The 26,551-nt window shown below is 37.8% G+C and overlaps 1 long non-coding RNA gene across 2 annotated transcripts; it reads right to left on the reverse strand.

The window, feature by feature from the left end:
* Window positions 1–10,868: 10,868 nt before the first annotated feature.
* Window positions 10,869–26,248, reverse strand: LOC149918284 (uncharacterized). Of its 2 annotated transcripts, XR_016466516.1 has the most exons (4): window positions 26,191–26,248; window positions 15,440–15,566; window positions 12,776–12,966; window positions 10,869–12,188 (listed from the first exon to the last, which is right to left on the reverse strand). It is a non-coding gene; the product is annotated as an uncharacterized LOC149918284 (long non-coding RNA). The 2 variants fall into 2 exon arrangements; XR_016466517.1 differs by lacking the exons at window positions 15,440–15,566; window positions 26,191–26,248 and adding an exon at window positions 19,635–19,665.
* Window positions 26,249–26,551: the final 303 nt, after the last annotated feature.

A 26,551-nucleotide genomic window follows, 5' to 3' on the forward strand; every position in this document is an offset into this window, starting at 1 on the left:
AAATCAGACCTGATGATCAGTGTTACCTCTGTCTCTTGTGGGCCTGAATTTTGTTTCACTTCTAGATGGTAAAATACCACCTCAGCTGTTTAGGGGCTGAGCATAGCCAAAGCATTCAAACAAACAGAACAGTACTATTCCGCATCTGATATAAAGATTTCTAAAGTCTAAAAAGTCATAAGACAAAATTAACTGTAATTTCATAACAGTCTGTAGAGTCACTAAAAGTAGAATAGTTAAGAACTGAATGAACAACTCTAGAATTTTGGCTAATGTTTCCACCTCTATGTGACATTCTCAGAGCTAAAACACCAGACACCTGAGAAACATGAAATTGCTCTTGCACAAGAACATTCTCTGACTCAGAATAAAACAAACAAAAAAAGCTGCCTAATTACATTCAGATCAGGCACTTCCAACAGATGTTACACATAAGATCAATATCAAGTAAATAGTTACCATGATACCTCAAAACTGTAATTATGAATCTAAATAAGCAAAGAATAAAATAAAACAGAGTACCAGATGGATGGCTTTATACAAAAGCAATTTCAGATACTGTAACGTGACAATGATGATGAGAACTCCACTCAGGTAGGTGCTGCCAAATAGTTGAGCACCCAGAGCATATGTTTGAAATAATGATGAGGATTCATAATTAATGTCTGGAAGGTATAACACTGTAACACATACTTGGAGCTATCCCGTGGACGAGGGTGTTAGAAGGTAAGGGGGCCTGTGAGAGCTGGTCTGCATTTAAACAGCTCTTCTTCCAAGCTCAGGATCAGTGTGTCCCTGAGAGCAAGAACACAGGAAAGGGTAGCAGGAGACCTGTGTGGATGAGCAAGAAGCTCATGCACAAACTCAAAGAAAAGAAGAAGGTCCATGAAAGGTGGTAAAAGGGTCTGAACACTTGGGAAAAATATAGAAATGTTGTCAGGGCCTGCAGGCATGCAATGAGGAAGGCTGTTGCAGTAGGCAAAGTCTGGCAAAGGTGATAAAGGATAATAAAAAAGGCTTTTTAAAGTATGTTAAAAGTAAAAGGAAGACTAGGGAGAATGTGGCTCCCCTACTAAGTGAGGGGGGTGTTCTGGTAACGGGGGATGCTGAGAAGGTGGAGATACAGAATGCCTTCTTTGCTTCTGTCTTCAGTGAAAAAGCTCTCCCTCAGGAATCCCAAACCCTGGAGGTTAGTGAGAGGGTCTGGGGAATGGAATATTCCCCTTTAGTCAGGGAAGAGGTGGTCCGAGAGCAATTAGGCAATACCAATGTTCATAAATCCATGGGACCCAATGGGGTGCATCCACGGGTGCTGAGGGAGCTGGCGGATGTGACTGCTGAAAAACTCTCTGCCATCTTTGGTCTTGGAGAATGGGGGAGGTGCCTGAAGACTGGAAGATAGCCAACGTCACTCCAGTCTTCAAAAAGGGCAAGAAGGAAGATCCAGGCAATTACAGGCCAGTCAGCCTCACCTGCGTCTCTGGAAAGGTGATGGAACAGCTTGTGCTGGATGCCATCTCCAGACAACTGGAAGAGAAGGAGGTTATCAGAGGTAGTCAGCATGGGTTCATCACGGAGAGGTCATGCTTGACCAACTTGGTAGCATTCTATGATGTTGTCACTGGCTGGGTGGTTGGGGGGAGAGCAGTGGATGTAGTCTACCTTGATTTCACCAAGGCATTTGATACTGTCTCCCACATTATAACAAAGCTGAGGAAGCGTGGGATAGATGAGTGGACAGTGAGGTGGGTTGAGAACCGGCTGACTGGCAGAGCACAGAGGGTTGTCATTGGCAGTGCAGAGTCCGGTAGGAGACCTGTAACCAGCAGTGTTCCTCAGGGGCCGGTGCTGGATCTGGTCTTGTTCAACATCTTCATCAATGATCTTGATGAGGGGATAGTGGCCACCCTCAGCAAGTTTGCTGATGATACGAAGTTGGGAGGATTGGCTGACACGCCTGAAGGCTGTGTTGCCATTCAGGGAGACCTGGCTAGGCTGGAGAGCTGGATAGTAAGGAACCAGATGAGGTTTAACAAAAGCAAGCATAGAGTCTTGCATCTAGGGAGGAATAATTGCATGCACCGGAACAGGTTGGGGGATGACCTGCTGGCAAGGAGCTCAGCAGAGAGGGACCTGGGTGTCCTGGTGGACGACAGGTTGGCCATGAGCCAGCAGTGTGCCTTTGTGGCCAAAAAAGGCCAATGGCATTCTGGGGTGCATTAAAAAGAGCGTGGCCAGCAGGTGGAGGGAGGTGATCCTTCCCCTCTACTCTGCCCTGGTAAGGCCTCATCTGGAGTACTGTGTCCAGTTCTGGGCTCCCCAGTACAAAAAAGACAGGGATCTCTTGGAAAGAGTCCAGCAGAGAGCCACAAAGATGGTGAAGGGCCTGGAGCATCTCCCCTATGAAGGAAGGCTCAGTGAACTGGGTCTGTTTTAGCCTTGAGAAAAGAAGACTGAGAGGGGACCTGATCCAGGTCTAATAAATATCTAAGGTGTGGGGCCAGAGTGGTGAGGCCAGACTGTTTTCAGCAGTGTGTGGAGACAGGACAAGGGGAAACAGCCAAAAACTGCAGCATAGGAAGTTCCAAACAAATGTGTGCAAGAACTTCTTTACAGTGAGGGTGACAGAGCACTGGAACAGGCTGCCCAGGGGTGTTGTGGAGTATATCTCTCTGGAGATATTCAAGACCCACCTGGACACCTACTTGTGCGACCTGGTGTAGGGAACCTGCTTTGGCAGGGGGGTTGGACTTCATGATCTCTGGAGGTCCCTTCCAACCCCTATGATTCTGTGATTCTGTGAGTACTAAGTCTCCAATTACTTCAAAAACAAGAAGCTAGAGGACTACATACACAAAAGTTTTACACTGTTGTCATATTTGTCTTCTGCAAATACATGTATCTGTGGCAGATTTTTAACTCGCATATGATAACAATACATCCACTGCAACCATTTTTTGGAAAAAAGGGCCTAAATTTCACAAGAGGCAATGATTTGGTTTTAGGGGGCAATCATACAGAAGAGTAGAGATATGGGCATAAGGAGACAGAGAAAGGTATCAAACAATAAGGCAAAAAATGAGAATGAGGGCTGATCTAATTGCCCATTAAGAATCTATTACTCTGTATTTTCTAGTGAAAAGGGATTTAAATCTAGGGATTGCAATAGGTCACAAGCTCATCCCTAGACATGCTTTTTTCTTTTTTTTTTTTTCCTTTTTTTTTTCCCCCCCGTTCTGTAGACAGTCTAGCACATTGATCTCCTGAGTATGGAGCACCTTAGCATGCCTAACCATGAAGTCTGAACATTGAGAAGGGGGTTGCCTATTGCTAGATGTTTTAAAGGGTCCCAGAGAAGGATGTCTTAAATTCTTTTCAGTTCAAAGCAATTGTTCACAGTGTTATTAACCCAATGTGACTTTTCTTAATATACGTTATTCACTTTACAGATTGCTGACAAAGTGTGCACTTTGGCTGTTTTCTGTACTCAGCTCACCGTTTATATTATGAAATACTGCTCTAAACCACCTGTTACAAAATTATGAGTAAATAAGATGTTGCAAAAAGCAACAGTAAGGAAACAGCTAAACCTACCTTTATGTTTGGTGAGATTTAGAAAAATGCTCTGAATCCCAAGCAGAATAAAAGACTGTTCAGTTCTCTCTTGGCTTTCTTATACAGCACACAGCACACTGCCTGGCACATTGCACAGCAAGGCCCTGGACTCCAGCAGAGCAGGAAGTTTCTTCAAGTCAAGCAGCTCAAAGTGCTCTGAAAGGGGGTGTACCTCACCGCTCACCATGTTTTCAAGGCAGGCAGGGATTAGGAATCTTGAGTTCCACTTTGCTTACTTTCATTACTCAAACTGGAAGTGTTCATACCCAGAATCTAAGCTAACTTTCCAAAGACCAAAGGAGGTAGTCCAAACTAGGAAACAGCAAGCAAAAAAATGGGGCAGAACCAAGTAAACATCTATTTAGAGGTATGCTTGAGGACAACGTTTTTTTCAGTAATTGCTCTTGATGTAAGTATGCTGCAGTCTATGGTGTTATACAGAGAAACCCAAGCTAACTGTCAACAAGCTTTTTTACCACAAGCAGTCTGGTCACAACAGAATGGAGATCTCGGCAGGTTAAATTCTCCTGCATTTTTCTACTGATTTTTCTGGAATGTGAAATTGTTCTTTCAGGGTCTTTTTTTTCTAAAAAATCTGACAAGAACATGGATAAGGCTTTTCCCTTGTGTTTTATTTAGCCCTTGCACAAGCAGATTTGAAACCAAGAGAAGTGCAGTTCATGGCCCTTCCTAAGTTGGAGTTTAAGAGGCACAGATGTGTCATATCTGCCCCAGCTGTTCATATGTCACAGAGGAGACGGCAAAATTCTGTGATCTTAGCCAGAAAGAAGCAGGTAGGAACAGCAGATAGGAAATCCTCATATTAATGTTACTGCTTAAGCTTTTATAGGGTGACAGCCTCCAAAAATTTAAGGCTAATTGAGCCAAGAAGTGACATTTTTTTTCCGACCCTTTCAGGATGAAGCACTATGGCTTCAAGCTCACAGATTAAACTGCAGGGAACAGGATCATTCTTGCTTCTAAGAGAAATCATCCACACAGGGGTTTACTGTGTTTTAACTTAACTTTCCTGAGTGCCCTGATGTCAGCAATCCCTCAGCTAGACACAAGGCTTCATGCAGAGAGAAACGACACCAGACCAGACATGGAAGGCAGAGCTCCGCCTGGCATAGCACAGAGCAAGTCTGCTGACACTACACCAGCAAGGTGCACTCCACATCTGATTACACTGCAGCATTCCTGCTGTTTTAATAAGACTTTTCTTCTTAGAAGAAATAACTAACAATGTCACATTGTAGGGTGGCTTTCACACAGCTCTCAGTGGTTGACAGTTGTAAATGACTTCCACCAATGACCTAAATTAAACTAAATGAGAGCCCAATGCCCACAGCTTCAAAGTCCCCTCTGGGCATGCACAGCTTCACCTGCATCATTTGGGGCAAATGGTATGACTTACATGTAGAAGATCTAGCCGTGAATTCATTTGCACAAATGCACATATCTGTGGAAGCCACTGTTCCATGTCTGGGCTTTGGTTAATCTCACTGCTTCTTAGCTGTCAAATATCACTCATGATGGAAGTACAAGTATGTGAGGTCAAAACCATCCAATTAAAGCAGAGTTTATATAAAGGCAAATAATTCATTTCTACAGAATCATAAAATCTTAGAATTGTTTGAGAGGGAAGGGACCATTAAAAGTCATCTTGTCCAACTCTCATGCCATCAAGAGGACACTTACAACTAGATCAGGTGCTTAGAACCCCATTCAGCCTGATTTCACATGTCTGCAGGGACAGGGCTTCCACCACCACCCTGGCATACCTGTTCTAGTGCCTCACCACCTTTGTTGTAAAAAATGCCTTTCTTAAATCCAATCCAAATCCCCCTTCTTTTTCAGTTTGAAACTATTTCCCAGATCAGGTAGAAGATTTATGTATTGCACTTAAAGCACAATTGTCCTATAAAATTTCGTGGAAGGATATAGGTACTACCATTTCACAATCAGAGAAAATGAGAAAAAATTAAATTTACATTTTGCCTGCTGCTGTTTTCATTCTATGATAATATTGGTACCATTGTAGAGTCCTCTCAAATTCCTCTTTTCAGCCTAGATTCTCCCACTTATCCTCTTCATCTAGCTTGTCTACTGTCTGCAGGACCCTTCCCTTCCCTTCCCTTCCCTTCCCTTCCCTTCCCTTCCCTTCCCTTCCCTTCCCTTCCCTTCCCTTCCCTTCCCTTCCCTTCCCTTCCCTTCCCTTCCCTTCCCTTCCCTTCCCTTCCCTTCCCTTCCCTTCCCTTCCCTTCCCTTCCCTTCCCTTCCCTTCCCTTCCCTTCCCTTCTTTTCTATTGTGTTTCAAAAACCTTTTACCTTCAGTCACTACCAATCTGCCTCCTAAGGCACTAAATCAGTGCTTATGGAAGCTGCTCCTTTCCTGACTGACTGCTGCTGTAAGTGCCAATTGGGATCAGCAGGAGGCTGGCGGCCAGATGGCAGCAGTAGGACACTTTTAAAATCTGTGATTCTTCAGTGTCCCTGTGGAAAGGGTGGGCTTGCAAGAGCTGGAGTAGGTGGTTCTGTTTATGTTCATGTATTAAAAATTAATGTTAGAGAGATTTGTTTATTTGCAGTGTTATCAGTACAGTTTGCCCAAGCCCTGAAAATATTGATTCATAATATGCTTATGAGAGCCAAGAATAATGCTTTCAGAAGAAACTGACATCCTGTGAAATACTCCTAGCTTTGTATTTCACCAGAAATCCTGATTTCAGACTGTGGCTAAATAGTATGAATCTGTGAATAAGCCTGGAGAGAAATCTGGGCTCACCTGTGCTTTGATGTTGGCAGAAGTCACAGTTTTGCCAGCATTTGCCTACAGATGGAATACAACACAGCAAGTTGCAACACATGGATGAGTTTAGGCTCAGGACACCAAGGTGCTGTTCTTGGAGAGGTTTTATCAACTGTGCCTGTGAAGGAATGCCTTTCTGTTCTTGATATTATTAAGCCATATTAAAATGGATGATTAGGCAAACTCGGTAGTTTATTCGTAATAATAATATTGAAATATTGCAAAAATTTAGCAAATTCTTGGTGATCTGGTCTTTTCCAGAGAATAAAAGATAGGAAGTACTTTTTCTCTGTGAGGGGGACTGAACACTGGCACAGGATTCCCATAGAGGTGGAGTTACAGTTCTTCAGAAGATGCCTTAACATGAGCTCTGGCTGTTCCAGCACAGACAGGGGTTGGGCAGATGGACCCAGAGGCCCCTGCCAACCTCACCCATTCTGTGATTCTGTGGCTCCCAAAATAATGGGCTCTGAGAAGTCTATAGTGGCAGTACCATGAAAAAGACAAGTCTGATTTTAGGTCTGCTATTGTAAAACCTTATATATAACTGTTACAGTGGTACAGTGATACTAAGCTTTGTTTTATTTCTTGTGCAGAAGAAATTGCCTTGCAGAACAAAAAAGAATGAAATATCTTAAACTGCAATAATGAATTAACTTAACCTGCCTTTATCTAAATGATGTATATTTTTTATTGTTAGAGCTTTCAATAGAACTGAAGATTAAACATTCAAAACAAACAAAGTATTCTCCAGGCATATTTCAGCCAAAAGCTTAAACATGTGGATACCTAGAATTTCTCTTCATTGTATTTCTTGCCCACACAGTTTCCCTGAACCATTGCTCAATCTGCCTTTGCTGTCTTTTGTTCACAATCCTTTCAGTATTGCAAAAAAGCTCCCTGTGACTGAGGCCATTGTCCCACTGAATACTGAATGCACTTTAGCTCAATTTTCAGATGACTATGTAAGATCCTTCTTACTTCTCTGAGTTCCTGTGGTCTCTTTTCAGGAATGTGAAATTTTTCACCTGAGGTAATAATGAGATATTCTGTTGTTAGAAAAGAATATGGTGAAAATGCAGAAAAAAAAAATACACTGCAACATTGCAAAGTGGTGAATCACTACAGTCAACATTTCAACCTTTCCTAATTTATGTAACAGTAAAACCTGAGTTCCATGTCTTCTGTCACACACAGGATAGCTCTAATACTTTAGCCTAAAGGAAAAAGAAAATGCATACAGTTTTAGTTCAGTGAAGACATGATCTAAGCTGTTTTGTCTAGTCCTTCTGAAGTTTGAATTATTTTTACACTAAAAATGGAACAGTTTAGAAGTCAAGAAGTCAAGTACATTTTGACATTTGAAATTTCAAGACCTTATCACCTCTGATTAGCCAGCAAATGCAAATTAATGTCAATTTACTATTTTTTACAATCACAGAATAATCTAGGCAGGAAAAGATCTTTAAGATCATCAAGTCAAACCATTAACCTGACCTACCAAGTTCCTTCACTAGACCACATCCATCAGTATCCTGTCCACACATTACTGGAATACCTCCAGGAATGAGTACTCTACTGTTCACCAGATCTGTCCCCTAAAATTCAATAAATTCCATTTTTCTATGACTATAAGATGGATTAATATGATCTTGATTCTCAGAGCAGCAGCCTTTTCTGTAATACAGTATTTATTTCTGTGTCCCAGATCCCTTCATGTTTGTCCAACACTGCTGTTATCCTTACCCTTTCCCCCTTCTCAAGCTGACCATATTTTTGTACCAGCTATCTGAAAAACACTTTATTGCCATAATCTCTTTTTGAAGACCTTTCCAGTAGACTCAATTACCAGTAGACTAAACTGTCAGTTACGTAGCTGGCATCCAGTAGCCAAGGTCAGATCTTTTAAACCTTAAAATCTCAAGTTTTATCAGTGGATGTATAGTACCAAGTGAAAGTAATTCTAGAAATATCCTTCAAAATCTTTCTCTTCTCATTTGATGCTTTTTTAAAAAGCATTTTCCCCGTGATTCATGTAGTCAACTGCAAGTCAAGAAAGTCTTAGTGTTTCTTGAAAAGTATTAAGGCAGATTTATTGTAAGGAATGAATATAAGCCAATCCAATGGCAAGTCAGTATTTGAAGTTTTTCCTATCTCCCTGGACAGTTCTAGTACTCTAGTTACTTTCATATTGAAATGCTTTAAGTAAGTCCTTGATCATCTTCTAGTTTGATCTAAACAAACCTGTCTTTGATCTTCTTCCTTGTATGTGAGGGAAAATGAAGAGATATGTACAAAAAAGGATTTAAATATTTCAACAATGGGAAAAATTATTGTTGTTGCCAGTGCCTTCTCTGTACCTGAACAGCATCTGATTTCTACTGATCCTTTTCAATCAAAAATATAATTCCTGTTTTCTGCAACTCTTCTCCCATGTAACTAGCAATAGGACAATAGGGAATGACTCAAGTTGCACAAAGGGAGACTCCCATTGGACTTTGGGAAATACTACTTCTCCAAGAGAGTGGCCAGGAACTGGAATGGGCTGCTGCCCAGGGAGGTGGTGGAGTCGTTGACCCTGGAGGTGTTCAAGAAATTTTTAGAAGTTCTACTGAGGGACATGGTTTAGTGGGAAATATTGATGACACGTGGATAGTTGTACGGGATAATCTTAGAGGTCATTTTCAACACTGGTGATTCTGTTGTTTGTGCTGTAATGTCATAAGTTTCTAAAGATGCAAGAGGTGGTTGGCATCATGTCTCTGTTTCCAGTTTCAATTCTTAACTTCTTAGGTTGCTAAAAAGTCACCAAACTTGTCAATTCCCATCAAATATAACTCTGTTCCTAACTCCATGTTTTCAGTGAAGGCTGAATTCTTTAAATGCTTGTAAGAAAAAGGGCATAGAAATCTTAAAAAATGTTTTGATGTTTATTGACAGATCTTTATTAGAATGTCTTTGCTATCTTCTCAACCAACAATCATAAATTCAATTTGTTATCTCCAATGTTTTAAGACAGCACAGCAGCTTCTACTTTTTTTTTTCTTTTATGTCATATTACAATTAATTCAGTTTTGAGGTTCTGTATCACTGTAGGATGTGATAAGATAATACAGATAGACCTAGTTAGGGCGAATCTGTCTGCAAATCATTTTTATAAATATTAAAAAGTATCCCCTCCAGACTAATAATGCAGTGGCATATACAGTGCTTGTCATTTGCTTTGCCTGCCAGTGAAATGTTTTGGTTGCTTAGGCACAACCAGGCAGAAATTAATCAGGTTTGACTGAACTACATCCTTGCTAAATCCTTATCTCTGCAACATTGGTTTCAAAGCCTACAGTAGTTATATTTCATATATCTTATCATTATTCAAGGCCCTTTGGGGGAGTACCCTAATTTCATAAACATATTATGCTTTTTTTGAAAGGAAAAGTGAAACATATGCTGCAGGGGAACCTTTGTAATTTGTTTTGCTTACAGATATGCTGAACTACTTGTACTTCATCTGCTAAAAAAGAAGAAATTCCCAATGTGCACAATTATTTCCTGGCAAGCCACCGTTACTTTTAAGTAGGTAGCCTAGATCTATATCTGATCCTCTGAAACCATGGGCCATTTTCACCAAGTTTGTAGCAGAGACCTGGGGTGACACTTACCTGAATTCCACCTGTGACATTGAGGGCAAAGGGAAAAGCTGATGCTGGAGAGTTACTGTTTTCATTAAAATGGGCAGGAATTTGTTTGAGCATTTGTAAGCATAACAGTGATGCTGCATAGATCTGTGTCGGAATTGACTGACCTGGTCATGTAAGAAAGAACTAGTTGTGGTGGTATAAGCATGTCTACTGCTTGGCTATTGATTAAACTTTCAGTATAGATTCTCCTGTGTACAACAAGAGGCTACAGGCGCCTTCAGTTTAGGCATCTGCAAGATGATCTTTGCCTACCTAAATTCCTACTGTTGTGAAACTTAGGAAAACTTAATTTCTACCCTGTGTCAGATTTGGTTGAAATAGGCTATGTGATTGAAATAGGCATATTGATTCAAAGGGTGGGGGAAGGGATGGCTCTTGACAGATACAGACAACATAATAATATAAGCCCTGTTCCCTTAGGAAGAAGAATCTAATAAAGAAATTCTGCTCTTTCCCAAGCCAAGAAGAGAGTTGTCAGTTCTTCTATTGAGGTCAGAAACCACAAGCCCAGGATGAGCTGCCAGGCAGGAATAGGTGCAAGGGGGAAGAATCCAAGCACTTCATATCATCCTTTGACAGAGAGAATGGAGAAGAAAAAGCCTGGGAACCAAGAACAAGAAAGTCACTCAAAAGTTCTGAAATTAAGAGAGACGGGAGGTACAAATTTGGGCAGATCAGATATTAGAAAGGTAGCAAGCTGTGTACAGGGCAATAATGCTGAGAGAGTGGAATAAACTGGATATTTCAGCAACATTTGGAAATAATTGTATTGAATTTATATGGTTCAGAATTCTTGTTATAGCACACAAGGAGGTACAGCACAAGAGAGATAAAATAGACAATGTGAACATGGATAGCTGGACGAGCACGTAGCTGAAATGCATCATGGAATGTTACCTACTTGAAACTGAATATTAGTTTTACCACTTGGGGCTAGAGGACCTGTTGTGGGGAATTTTATGTGATACAGTGAAAAAGTCACAGCTTTCCTACTATGTCCTCTGTATTACATCTTTTTATTACATTTCATATTTATAGATTTTTATGCCTTGCCTTTTCAAATCTTTCCCACCCTTCTGTTTCTCTTGTTTTCACTTGTTTTTCATCAGTCTGTTTCCCAGCCTGCCTGTTCATTTCATGTAAAATCAAACTGAAATGCCACTGAAAATGGAAAAAGTAAAAGTGCTATTTGATACTATCTTGACTTTTCACATGCATTTTTCCTTGAATTTTGATTACAATTTTATTGATTACCATTTTGTCTTGCCTACATCTCTTGATATGAATTTGATCATTGCAGTTCATGTGAATAATATTTAGATTAAATGAGGTAGTACAAGGAATTTACCTAGGTTTTAGAAATATTAAATGACCATATAGTTCATAAGTGCCACACAGATGGCCTTGGAGATCAGCCATCTCTTTTAGCCCAGAGCGGGCACTCAACAGTCAGAAGTACAATCCTCTCAGTGTGTGCTAATGCTGATTTAAGAAACAGGCAAAAGTTTAAAGACAGGATTGCAAGAAAAGGACAAAAAACACCAAACAAACCAGTCCCCAAAGCAGCAAACCAGCCAAACAAATGAACAAAACAGAACAAAATTCCCACAAATATCCTCTTCCCCACATTCCTTACTAAATGCTAACCATTGTTATTTGATCTTCCTAAGGAAACATGCACAAAATGGGTTCAACTTATTGAATCAAGATCATACTGTGTCCCATGGGCTTGATTTGATCTTGCACCTCCTCCTTCTCTTTGTTTATCGATCACTTAAATAAGGAATCTGTATGTTCTTACAGCAGACTCCTGGGCGGCAGGCGTTTGCATTGTTCATTGAACCTAAATAGCAAGCACCCACCAAAATCTCTAACAAAAGGATGGTTGTAGTTGCTTGTACTCAGGCAAACTCCTTTCATAACAGGAGGATTCATATGGGGAGAAGACAGCAAGCTTCTAAAGGAGTGAATCATAGAAATGAAGACTGGCAATAGGAGAGGGACAGAGTGATACAGAGTTCTGAGCAGTCACAGTTCAGCAAAAGCAGGAAATCCATTGTTCCCTAGGAAGATGAAAAATGAAATGCACATTAGTGCAAATTGATAATCTGTTCTTCTGAACAGAGGCATTTTGAAGGCTGATGAAGGCTGAATTTTAAGCTGCCCAGTAAAGGCACATGTGCCATAACTCATTATCCATGCTACCCTGAGAAATCATTCACAAATGACAGCCTGACTTTCTTAAAAAAATGAAATGCAAAAATAATGAAAATAAAGGCAAGGGGTTTAAAACATGAGTTGCCAAATCATTTTCCCTTGTTTTATTTGTATAGATCAGACTCTGCTCCTGAAGAAACAGGCAGCAGGTAAATAGCAGCAGAGAGCCAGCACTCCCACCTGTCACTGCCAGTGCCTGCTGTGTAGGGAAATGCCAGCCTGCCAAGAGCCAGCTAAAACCTCAAGGTGGCAAACTACTCCTAAAGGCTGTGGAATATAGGAAAAAAACAGAAATATGAAAGAGCAAAAGCCTTGCGTTGTTGTGCTTTTGCACTCAGAAGAACTTCTCTCAAAAATAATTTTCAAAGCATTTATAAAATACTGCTATATAAATATAGAAATATATAAATACTCTAGAGAATGTGAAACATACCTGTCTTTTGTTTGTATTTTGCAAAATAATAATATAATAATGCATGGCAAGGAATGACTTGGTGGACTCTGATGTTTCATTTAATTAGGTTTTCTTTTTCTCACAGTTCTATGAACCAACATAACGGCATTTATGTAGACACGTAGATCCTCATTTCACTCAGGTACAGAAGCAGAATCCATGATTTATAACTGAAAACAAATGAAAAAGCAGAGGGGAGAAAAATATTTCAAAAGCACTGATATTTAACTAAGTGGAGGTATATTGATCTTACTTGAGTACACTGAGATTTGGATCACTCTCTCATTTTTCCAACACTATGGTTCACATTTGCCAGTTTGCATAAGCATTGACACCCTTTTCTCTTAATTTCAATATATGCTTTCCCTCCTCATGCCTCATACCTTGTTTCTTTGGAAGAAGGATCATCTGCTTCTTCCTTAGCAGAGCAAGCATTACAACTTTCTCTACATTCAGGAAACAGAAGATCCACCTTTTCTTTGTTTTACTTTTCAAAAGGCAACCAATTAGCTGACATCCTCTTCAAAATTTTGTAAAAGGGAAGTGACATGCTTCCAAGACAACTTTCATACAGTTTGCACATCTCCATTATCTCATTCTTATCTTTACTGGCTATCAGGAATTTACTCAGCATCTCTGATTGAACTGGAAGGCCCAATTCTAGCTTCACTAAGTTTATAACTCTCTTCTCACTGGTGACAAGATGAGGGGAAATGACCTCAAGTTGCGCCAAGGTAAGTTTAGGTTGGACATTAGGAAACACTTCTTTACAGAAAGGGTGGTTAAACATTGGAATAGGTTCCCCAGGGAGGTGTTTGAGTCACCGTCCCTGGATGTGTTTAAGAGCCATTTGGATGCGGTGCTTGGAGATACGATTTAGCAGAGGGTTGTTAGAGTTAGGATGCTATGGTTAGGCTGCAGTTGGACTTGATAATCCTTGAGGTCCCATCCAACCTGAACAATTCTATGATTCTAAGTAGTTGCATTTGGCAGCACAGTATCAGACTAGGAAACTCCCTGAGAGCATGTTTGACTTAGTATTACAAGCCTTGCAAGTTTTCAGTCCACTAATACGGTTTGATAAGATATGGCTGGAGTCTCAAGAAAAAAGGAGATGACTATGTACTTTGAAGAGGAATCTAAATTAGATGGAAGTCTTGAAGTGGAATGAATGCTTGCTAGAGTGTTTTTCGTGTCCAGCATACTCTGTGAGGATTAATAACAGCAGGTATATAGATTACAGAAAACAGAACCATTTCAAAAATTGAAAGAACGTTTTCACTAAAATATTGATGAAAATACGTTTTCAGATCTTCTACACTAAAAGCTTGGTTGGAAAAATTTTATTGAAACAACATATAGCAGGCAATAGAACTGAGCTATTGAACTAGAACAATGGAATTATTTCTATAATACATGCTATTAAAGAATGATGAAGTATTGGAGCTCACTTGCAGAATGACAATCACCTCAGAACTAACAATATCACAGAGCAATATTTAGGTAGGTTGGAGTTGATTAACATAATTGGCAGCCAAAAAATGATCTATAACAAAAACAGATACAGAATATACAATGCAATTCTGTTTTCAAGAAGATTGCATAACTCTTGACTTCCTTATAATTCTTTTAAGGTTGTTTCTTCCATGTATACTTAGAGTGACAGGTACCTGTCACCCAAAACAAATGACAGAATCCCAGAATTGCAGGGGTGGGAAGGGACTCGAGAGATCATCAAGTCATATAGTGGCAGCAATTTAAGCAGTGATTTTTTATGATGTTAAGACCACTGGTTTTATCTTTTTTTTAATCTTTTTTTTTTTAAAACCTACACATGCTTCAGAAAAAAAACCACCATTTTGTCACATTTCCATCAGACAGTAATCTTCACATTTCTAAACAAGTCTGTAGGAGAGTGCCAGAAAAAAATTGAAAATAGAGTGACAAAATATGTGAAGTATTTACCACTCTTCATCTAAGAAGTGACTACATGCCAATTAACTATGGGATACTTGGAGTGTTATCAGTGGACACTTCTCATTAAAAAAAATGAAAAGTAATATGAAGATTTCCGTTCACTGAAGTAATACAAAAGGTAGATGAGTTCAAAGCCTGTTTGTACTTCTAAGCAATTTATTATAGCATTCAGAATGCTTGGATTACAGATTATGATAAAAATTAATTTATTAAAGATAATAGGCTGAATTATTGAGAGATTTATGGGTTTGATTTTTAATTCACACCTTCTGCACTTCAGCCCTGAAAACTGCCAAGTAATTTTCAGAATTGGCACTTAAGTCACTCAATCACTTTAGGAAATTTCTATTTTAGCAAAAAGATCAAAATGGGAATTAAAAAAATAAACATAGGAAATGGTTCACATTTATCCTCTTCTACAGTTGCTGGCATGGAAAATGAGATTAATACTCTGGAAAGGAGGTAGTGCATCCAATACAATATTTACATCCTATAAAAAAGGTAGATATTGGCATTGTCAGTAGGCTATATACTTATTTATTGAGCTTGACGTCTGATCTTGATTACGTATGAAAAAAGACAAAAATAAATCATAGCTGTTAAAAATTCTGTTTTGAAACAGAAAATCAGGGTTCATTGCTGGGAAAGTGATTGATCAGCACTTACTAGGATCAATAACAATTGCAGGAAGTGCTGTGTTGATCATGAAATTATTTTCTCCCTCACTGAAAGTGTCCATGAAAACCTTTGATTCATTCTGTACTAGCATATCAAAATCCAATGCATTTTTAGACTGCAAAAGCAAAAAATAGAAAAATCAACTTTGTAAAACTAGTAATCATTTCTAAATACAAGTGATTCATATGTATTTTTATGAGGAATTACAGCAAGTTCAAACTTCACATGCTCATATTTTAAATGGCAGTTATGGATTGTAACGTTGATCAACTCTCTGATGTTTATCCTCTGAACAGTTTGAAATATTGTGGCTGCAATCCAAGCAACAGGAGACAGCAGAAAATGTTTGGTTTATGATTCTGAAGACAGAATGTTGCAAAGAACACATCACATCACTATTTATAAAAACAAGTATTTTTTAAAAATTCCACAGTCTATGACTGTGAAAAGCCAGTGAAACTGAAAAAATAATCTCATAGCTCTTTATTTAAACCGTGAGCACAGTTGAAAAATGTGTTCATGAGATCAAATGTCCTTCAATTTTTATTTTTACAATACTAATGTCTCTCTTGCTCTTCACCTATGGTGGAAAGAAGCATTTGAGGAAAATGATTTCAAGAATAAGTTAGCCAGCCATATCCTCACACTCTGACTTTGCCATTTTAGAGTTGTTTCTGGCTGCCCAGCTTCCATAATATTACAGATCACTTTAGAACAATGTTTGTACACAGCTCTGCAAATTGAACTATTTCTATAAACAGCAAGCACTTCCTCTGAGATACCAGTGTTATTTCAGATCATTTTTTCTTTGCAGCTGTAGTAACTTCTTGCTAAGCAGCATTCAAACACTTTCCTATTGTACTCATGTTTCAATTTTGCCAGTCAAAAGTTTATGACTTCCATAGTCTGCTTTACTGTAAGCACATAAGAGTTTTCCTGGTAATTTTTTTCTCACATTATTTAACCTTTTTTTTTTTCCTCTCCAGTTCCTTTATTTAAATATTTCCACTGGAGCATCACATATTTCTCTGTTGTTTGATTATTGATAATTTGACCACATTACCAAAGTATGTTGATCAGTTGCTCAAGGTTCAGTGTGAGAAATCTTTGAGTTTTTAGAAGTAGTTCTCTTGCAATTCTTTTCTGATCATTTCTTTAAATTACATTATCTCTTACTAATTTGTCTGCAATTTTCCAGGATTTGCATTTGTTTTAGCATTGCTTATTCTGCACTCAATCGATTGCATTTGCACACCTCTTTGGCAACATGCTATGTGTTCTTTCTTGTCATTTTCTAAGCTTCTTTAGTAGCTCATAGTTACTTGTATATTTCTTTTAGACTTCCTTTTTTGAAAAGAAAAATACTACTTTATTTTGGGAGGTCAGAATTCAGTTTCCTGCCTTTCCATTTTTTCCCACCCAGCAGGGAATGCACTTTACTGTCCCGCTTTTCTCATTCTTTTATTGCAGTACACTATGACCCAAAATATCGCCCAATACAACTGTTACTCTTGTTGAATTGATGAAAATATCTGCCTAAAGTATGATTCATTTTTGTTCTTTAAGTTGCTCAGATTGGTCACTGCAGTTGAGAAGTACAATATTTAGCTTTCTGGAGTTTATTTCCAGATTTAACTCACTGTCCAAGTGAAAAAGAATGGAATGGTATGGTACCTATGCAGTATGACCCAAACAGAATTTTAAAAAAGTCTAAGTCTTGCACAAAACTTAGCCAGCGTTGGACGCTTAGTGGTCCAGTCTTGATTGTATTACTAGTAAGTTACAAGAAAAGAGTCAGAGAAAGTGATCTCTTAACACAGTAAAACACTTGGATTTATCTATTACTCATAGAAGAGCCATTCTTTCAGGTAGGTTCAGATATTTATATAAACAGATACAATTTTAAAATACATGTAGGTAAAGAAAGCAATGCATTTGACTCAACTCACGTTTCAAATGGATTGTAGCACATTTGAAGTACTTATACAATTAGCTAATTAAGGTGTGTTTTAAATTGTAGGAAGTATACATGAAGTTCTGCAGTATTTTTTAAAATAAATATGAATAATTCTAATTTACTTTTAATAATGGTTTCAGTTTCACTAAAGAACCCTGAAAACATGATCAATTGTTCGGTTTAAACTGAATGCAAATTTCTGCATATATGTAACTGAACATTGCAACTAATTAGGAAAATATTTTTGACAGTCAAAACAAAAATTACTGGTTATTTACACAATGATTCTTCTATTTGGGTGTAGTTAGCTTTAGATTTTTTTTTTTTAAACTTTTGAATGTTTGTCTCAAAAAGCAATGTGCAGTCTTGCATATAAACTTTTCTCCCTCTTGACAACAATGAAGTGGAAGTCTCCAAAATGAAATAATTTTACGATGCACTATACAAAGATGCATCCCAATGTGGCTTTCCAAATTCTTCTTGAAGTGACTCAATGAGTGAATTAATAACAGCTGAGTAGAAACAACAGCCCCTTGGTCAAACACTGATAACAAGACATTGAGTGACACTTAAAATGAAATACATTATGGAAAGCTTTTCGTGAGCTAGTTGTTCTCAGTAATTTCATTTTACACAAATGAAAAATGTTATTTTCTTTCCTTGACTTCAAAGGAAAGTTCAGTAATCTTTTCCTTATTCAATTGAAATACAGAATTTTTTTTTCAGGCAGAATTATAAAGGTAGTTTACATATTTATACAAAGTAGCTTAAGTAACTAGACAGTGATTTATTGATGAAATTCAGTTACTGCAAAGTCCCATTTAACAACAAATTGTAACTTCCATAAATTATGTAAAAAGCACACTTCAGAACTATTTATGCTCTGCTTATACATATTTTCCAAATTACACTGTTATTTGATTTGTCCACTTCCAATAAAATATTCACTCTTTATATATAACCTTTATTTATCCTTTCTTTTTTGAGGATAATGAAATTAAGAGATCCTATAAATTAAGCCAAAATGGCAAAACCATCCTAAATTTAGTTCCGGAATCTTTTCTGCTTTCTAGATTATCTCTATTCCATGACAATTCTTCAGTGATATATAAAAGTTAATAGACTAGAAAATGGGCTGTGCCATCTGTTGTAATTCTGACGAGTTCATTAGTCTTTACCTGAAAATTTCAATGTAGTTCTTAAACAACATCACTGTTGTCTGTATGTATATCTGACTTGCCTGTTGCAGTATTTTTCTTCAATTTTCAAGATTACCCAGTATTTTACCTTCTTGTAAAGAATAATATCTAAATTATTGTAAGGCTAAAAATAATCCAGAGCATTATAAGTAAAGCACATTTGTATTAAACCAAGTGCAGGCTTTCTCTCATGTATTTCAAACAGACTTTGAGCACTCACCTAGTGAAATGAATGCCTCAGTCTTCTGGATTCTAAGCCTCAATTGGAAAAAACAGCTCTACAGATACAGTGCAGTTTTGTTCCTTACAATTTGGGAAAAGTCAGACATAGTCAGAAAGGACACAGTAATTTAAATAGGCGATGACTTTGAGGGAGGATAGTTATTCTTTTGTGAAGCAGATTAACTACTTGGATGCACGAGAGAAGTTTCTAAAAGCTTCTCATTACATTCTTTTTCAAAGCAGTAGTTAATCCAATTCCTAAGAAGGCCAACCCTGGAAGAAAAGTGGCCAGAATGGTGAGGGCAGTGATTGTCTCCTACTTTGACCTTCTGACACCCCAGCATGAGAAGCATATAGAGCTTTTGGAGTGAGTCCAGAGGAGGCTACAAGGATGATGAGAGTGCTGAAACACCTCTTATGAAGAAAGGTTAGGAGTGCTGGGCTTGTTTATCTTGGAAAAGAAAAGGCCCTGGGAAGATCTCATTTAGTTTTTCAGTACCTAAGGGGAACTTATAAACAGGAGGGAGAAGGAGTTTTTACACAGTCTGATAGTAATAAGACAAGGGGGAATGTCTTTAAACTAAAAGAGGGGGGATTTAGATTAGACATCATACAGAAATCCTTAGAGGGCAGCAAGGCACTAGCACAGACTGCCCAGAGAAGCTGTGGATGCCCCATCCTTGAAAGTATTCAAGGTCAAGTTGGATGTTGTATAATAAATGAATATTAAGATGTTATAATTATGAAATAAACAAGAGAGTTAGGCAAAGCAGGTTATAATAAAAAGAATAGATAGGGCACTTACCCATATCCTGGACTCACTTACAAAACTCCACCGGAGTGGATCTCCAGAAGAGATCCTTCCCCACTGGTAGTCAGCTCTTAAATGGGTCTAGGAGAGGTGCAGCCATGCTCCACCCCTTTCAGCAGCACGGGTGAATTGCCTTCACCTGTACTCCCATGGCTGACTCATTGCTCGCCTCAGGTGATCAATCAGAGGTTCAGGCTATGACTCAGCAGTTCCCATACAGATGAGGACCTAAGTAGCCTGATCTCTTGGGTGACAAGCTGGTCTATGGCCATGGTCTATGGATAAGAACTAGACGATCCTTCAGGTCTCTTCCAACCTAAGCCATTTTATGATTTAAATCAAGTCAGCTTCAGTTGGAAATACATCAAATAAGCATTTAATTTTCTCAACAGAGAAGAAATAAGGCTTGAGAAACAGGAGTTCTTCCCCTGTGAATAATAAGCTAGTACATTATTGGACAAATTGTCTCATTCTTTCTCTGGTTAGGATATTTTAGCATATGAATATTTTTATTATTTTTCTTCTGCATTGTTGGCCAACAAGGCATGTCTTCCTCTTTTATTCAAAGTAAGAACAAAGGATGTAACTCCCAGAAAACACTCTTCATGTGGTCTGATACACAAGTCTCACATATGAGGACTGCAGTAATATTTTAGATCTACAGATGCACCAGACACTTAAAATAAATGTTAGGGACATTATGACAGCTGCCCTACTTGTTATAATCATTAGAATAAAAGGTTTTATTTTAAGTACCAGATGGTGAAATACTTTGATCCACTTCTTATGTCTCCATAAAAGCTGTTAGAATTGGTCAAACACCTTCAATTTAAATATAGTTCACTAAAACCATTTTTTTTTATCCATCCTGGTATTATTTCAGATATGACTGCATCAACTTCCAGAAAAATCAGAAGAAATTACAGGGTTTCAGGTCAGAGTCACATTAATCTCTTGTCAAACACTATCTCTGTGAATCTATACCTTAAAACTCTTAGTCTTCTCTATGGATTCCAGAAGAATCAGATCTGTCCATTCTCAGACCAGAATCCATGACACTGTCTAACAGGTCTACCAGTAAAGGCCACTTTCTTCTACTCACTTATTAGAGAAAGCATATTTTTCAAAGGAGTTTCATGCAGTGAAACCTCATCTAGGTCATAGCTGGATGGCACTCTACTAGATGCAGTTCTAGGCAGAAGTGCTAGTTTGGTCCTACATGGAGTCTGACCAAGCACTGCACTACACTGAAAGTTATTCTAATATGTTAAACAAATTTCCACTGCACAATGTAGATATATTCTGAAAATAACCATCTAGGTAATCAGGACTAAAGGGTCTTTTCATAGCTGGTACCTCTTTATATTGAAGAGAAAGTAATGAAATGTCAAACAGTTAAGGAAATTTGAATAAACCAGACATATTTCAAAATGTAACCTTCTTCTAGATCAGCATTCACTGATTTTCATTGGAAAGAAGAATAGTATATAACAAACTATATGCAACATCAAGATTTGTTCTCCCTATTACTTCAAGGCAAAGCCATCTGTGGGACACAGAAACAGAACAGCAAAAAGCTAAAAGCCAGTGACAAATCATTGCTTTCTCACTGCACCCACTTTGTTACTGTATTCTGTGGGCTTGCTTGTATTTTCCATGTTAAACACTACACTGATGCCTTAAACATGGTCCTTACGCAACGTTCTCTATGAGCAAAGAACTCTGTAAATCCAAGCTGATGCTTTCAGTCTGACAAAATATACAGTCAGTCTGAAGGGGGGGGTCATCACTGACTCTTGAAGGAAAATTCCATTCAGTATTTGAAAGTAAATCAATGACTTCCTAGAGATAGAAAATACCTAGAATGCTTTAAAATGAACTTTAGCAAACTAAACTCAGAATGCAATTAAGGACCCTTAATCGCATCCCTGTCTTAGAGTTTGAGCTAATGTGGCAAATCTGAAAGAAAAATAGGGAGAAGAATATGAAATAAGGATGGTGGTTAGGAAAGGTTTTACAGGAGAAGGGGAAAGCAGGAATATGGACATGATATGGCCTTCCTAATATTGAAGACAAACATGTTTGGATCATATTTATTCCTTCTGGGCTTTGCCTTTTTGAACTCTGGTACTAGCTAAGAATTATCAAGATGGGGTGTGAATAAAACATCAACTCAGAGAACTCAGTATCTTAAGTCTTGTCTTAAAATAAACATTCTTCTCACTGGGACTGAATGCTTTTTTTTAAAAAAACCAAAAATGCAACATTGATAAACAAATAGAGCATCATAATCCCTTGGTTCATTAGCTTTGTCATTTTTAATAAAATGGTATCTGGTTTTCATGAAGTGTGTCATCTGTAATTCTTCCAGAACTCTCAAAAATCCCTTGCCATTGCTGTATTTTTAGCAAAGAATAATTAATAACTGATAAGATGAAATATAGTGTTACATAATTGGCAAATGGAGAACGTTTTGCAGAAATCACTCAAACTATTTTGAATTTCATTTCTAGTCATGGTTTATTTAACACTAGCAGAGTGCTGGAAGAGTTTCACAAAAGATTGATGATCCTCTAGAGCAATTCCTAAGTGTAATATTATGTCTTAAAGAATTATGTCACTTTCTTTAAGGGTGCTGAGAAAGATATTACTATGCATCAATAAAAAATTCAAGTTTTACCAACCATCTGTATTGCATAAATCAAGGAGAGGGTAAGGGTTTCCCTTGAAAACTATTTTGAAATGTTATGAGAGAGCCCAAAAGGCATTTACTGTACTAAAGTGTGTCAGTAAATGTATTATTCTGCAGCTACAATGAACTTCAGAATAAATGTTAAGGACAACATTTTCAAGGATTTGTGCCCAGGGCCAGTTTCATGGAAAAGAGTGCTTCTTATCCTTTGAGACAGGGCTCATCCACAAGACAGAGGTCCACCTGCTCAGTTTAAATGTGATTTTCAAACTGCTTAAAAGCTGTTGGGAAACACTATACTATTTAGTTTGTTAATTTGGTTTCAAATGAGCTCATAATGATCAGAAAGCTTTTAGCTGAACTTAAATAAAATAACTTCAAAATAATGTATCTGTGTGTCCATCTCTGTAAACTCACACAAAAAAGAGGAAACTGAAAACTAAATAAAGGGGAAAAAGTATTTAATTAAAATCTCTCTCTGAACATATTTTTAATGTAGCAGGAATTACAGCCAGATTGGATTACTCTTGTTAATTTAACATTTAGCACATTGCTAGGAATCTAGGCCAATCTACAACTACTTTATGTATTCTGGAGATTTTCAAGAAGATAAGACAAAGACTTTGTAAGCACTTCAGGAGCTGACTAGATGTGTGCTGTGATAGTTTTCTGCACTGAAGATGTCAGGACATGTATTTGCAAGTAAAATCTCTTCTAATACGTGCAACATGGAGAGATGAACATATTTATTATGTAAAGAAAAGTTCTGGTTGTCAGCTCCTGGATTATTTCTGCGATAGCTCCACAAATGGGAGAGAAAGGGACAATTCAATGCATTACAGTTGTTTGCAGAGAAACTGTGTTAATTCTCAATTGTTTTGGAAACAGACAAATATTTGTTTCACAAAAAAAAAATAAGATATTTTCAAGTTAAGGATGTTTGTTAACTTTGAACTCCCTTCAGATATATTTATAACACTATAAAAACCCTTTATAAAAACCCTTTAAGGGTTAAATTTTGCAGAAAAGAAAACCTTTATTATGGAAGGAGAATATCCTGGTTTCAGCTGGAATACAGAAGGAACAGAGAAACCCTATTTGAAGTACATATCACCTGGATCAATTGAGAGTGCTGATATGTCTCTCAAGAGATTGCTAAAATACCATTAAATGAAAGATTGATGAAGACTGCGAAGGTTAAAAAAAGCATATATTATCTGCTTAGCCTTCAGTATTCTTTGGGACCTGCTCCACTTTCAGGGACTGTGTCACTCCTGTGGGGTGCCATACAATGATGGAGAGACAGATAGACACTTGAAGATATACCAAGACCTCCATGAAATTTTATAGCCATAGTCTTCTTTAAAGACACATTAGTTATCAGTAATAACTTAGAGTAAAACTGGAACAGCTTGCTAGTGCTAAAAACTTATTTCCCCTTTTATCAGTAACCCCAAAGTATGCCATTCCTTCTTGCTGTTTGTATAGTAGCTCTTTTCAAAGTAGGATGGCTTTACTTCACTCTTTCATGGCATTTGTGATTTGCAACACCTTATCCTATATATCTAGGAAAAAAACAACTTATAAACCTTATTTCCTGAAAATTCAAAGCCACTCTACAGCTCGTTCAAGCACTCTGTGATATTATACAATGTTTATTTAGACAAGACTACAATTTTGATCAACCAAGGTGGCCTGTTCTAAAATTCAGAAGGTGGGTCCAGTAAAGAAAATTCATTTTGTTTACAACAGTCAACAAAAAACATGCATTTCTCAAACAGATGTTTGGTTAACTGATACTAGACACCCTAAACTCCTTTATTCAGACTCAGCCACGGCCTGCTGCTAATTGGGATGTCAGGGCTATATTGGGAACTTGGTTTCTTTGCTCCAAGATTAGCAGTGCACAGCTGAAAAACGTGGCACATGGCCTGGTGAGTCACTGTGGGGAGGCAGGTTGGTCCTGGGGGCTTTGCTGAGTCTGTCCTACAGCTGGAGTGACCAATCTGAGTCCTAATTGTTTCACCCAGCCCAGAAGCATGTTTGGATGATAGAAAGGCAAATAGATGCGTGCCTTGGATGAGGGATTCATGAAAGTGAAGGGATAATCTTGCTGCACAAGCACCTTGCCATGGATCTGACTAGTGGTGACTCCAGGTTCCAGGCCAATTTGCAGTGTTACAAATCCCTGTTACAATTATGCAGACGCAGCTCACTTGCCAGAGTACAATTTACATGTTATAAATCTTCACTCATGTACTCTAAACAGAGAGCACAAGACTTGGGTCAGGAATAACACTATACAAGCTAGGAAAATCTGCTCCAGGACTGTTTTGCTAAGGCAGACGCAATCCTATTGTTTCACCTACATTTGTTTTTCAAAATGGAATTGAAGTTTAACATTTAAAGTAATGTGAAACTGTCTGTAATTTCTGTTTAATGTTCAATTTAAACAGTACTATAAGAAAAAGATCCATCTGAAATGTTTGTATGCTTTTTAATTTTTTATTTCCATCCCAACATGCTTGAATAGACAAAATGAAGCATGAATCTGAAAATTATATTGGCAACAAAGAACTGAGTGATTTTCTGACAAAGAAAATATTGTGTGATCTATAAAACTATGCAGTTGTTTTAATTTCTACATTATGAATTTCTACTTGTTCGTTATGTAAAATTTCTGGATGTTTGTTTCAAGAGCACATGATTTTGGTACAAGGTAGCAGTAGCGTCCTTGATGTGATAGCTTTTTAATAAGTTACAGAGAACGTTGTGTCTCTTCACTAGAAAGTGATAGCCTCAACATGTTAATAACCAAAACATTACCAGCTTGTTTAAAAGTCAAAATCAAAATGACCACCCAAACAGATTAATTTTCACTATAAGCCTTCTTAAATTATTTTGACATTTCACTCAAATACAGGACCCAAATATTTACAAAACTCAAAAATTCTAACAGATCAAGATAAGTGATTTTTCATCCCATGCTTTTCTTATAAACCTCTTATATCAACATCTCTTACTAGGTGTCTGTACAACACCTGATGAAAGGACCTTGAAAGGGGCCTTCTCCAAACAACAAATAATTATTATTACTGCATCACATTTTCTGACCAAAACCAAGAGAATTCTTGTATGCAAGAGGACAAGTAATCTCCAGGAGTGGAGCTTAGCACCCTATGATTTGCAAATCTAATTCTGTAGCCTAAAGGTATGTTAGCAAAAATAGTGACCCCATAGCCTAGGCTGCCAGAGTGCTTAAGGTAACCATCAAAATTAAAAAAAAAAAAGAGGAATAACAACGTTGTATAACCTCAAAGTTTCCTAGTGAATGTTGTGAAGGGTAGGATATTGCACACAGCTGCCTTTGCTCACTTCAAGCTCTTTCACCTGTGGCTTAACACTAAGCAAAATTCATAGGGAGAATATTCTTTTTCTTTTCAATGCTTTATCACTAAATAAAAGTAGTGGGGGAAAAAAAAAAAACAACAAAAACTACTGAACCAAAAATCCTACTTTTCAGTAGCTCTACTATTATGTCCGTTATTATCAACATGGCATATACAACCTCTATTATTCCCTTAAAATTAGTCAAAATGTAGCTGTACTGGTAGCCATGAAGGCCTCTTTTCTGCTACAACATTACAACAACAAAACAAGAAAAAAAACCTGTAAAATTATGCAAAGATGCCAGTCCACCTCGGGACTTGAACTTCAGCTAATATATTTCAGCTACAATACACTGCAGGTCTCAAACAAGCAAGTATTATTTACTGAGGCAGAAATAGAAAATAGAAATAAAAATGCAATGCTAATAATATGCATATATTTACACATCTACACAACACAATTACTCACCACTAACTCATCCCTCAGCAACACAACTACTCACCACTTGCTGACCAACACCCAGCCAAACATCAGCCACCACCATCCAACTCCCCACAACTTTATAGCCTTCCACATGATGTCATGTGGTATGGAATAACCCCTTGCCTAATTCAGGTCAGCTGTCCTGGCTTTGCCCTGCGTCTTACTGCTGTATCATAAGGGCAGAAGTACTTCCCAACCAAATATCCTGGTCTGGTTTCCCAGGTGTGCTTGTATCACCTAGCAACAACTAAAACATTGATGAGCTATAAACACTGTCTCAATTGAAACTAGAACAACATCTACCCCTCGTTCCATGAATTTACATCATGCTCAGATCCTACACATT

The sequence above is a fragment of the Phasianus colchicus genome, chromosome 4 (genome assembly GCF_987193195.1).
Source record: "Phasianus colchicus chromosome 4, bPhaCol1.hap1.1, whole genome shotgun sequence".
NCBI lineage: Eukaryota > Metazoa > Chordata > Aves > Galliformes > Phasianidae > Phasianus > Phasianus colchicus.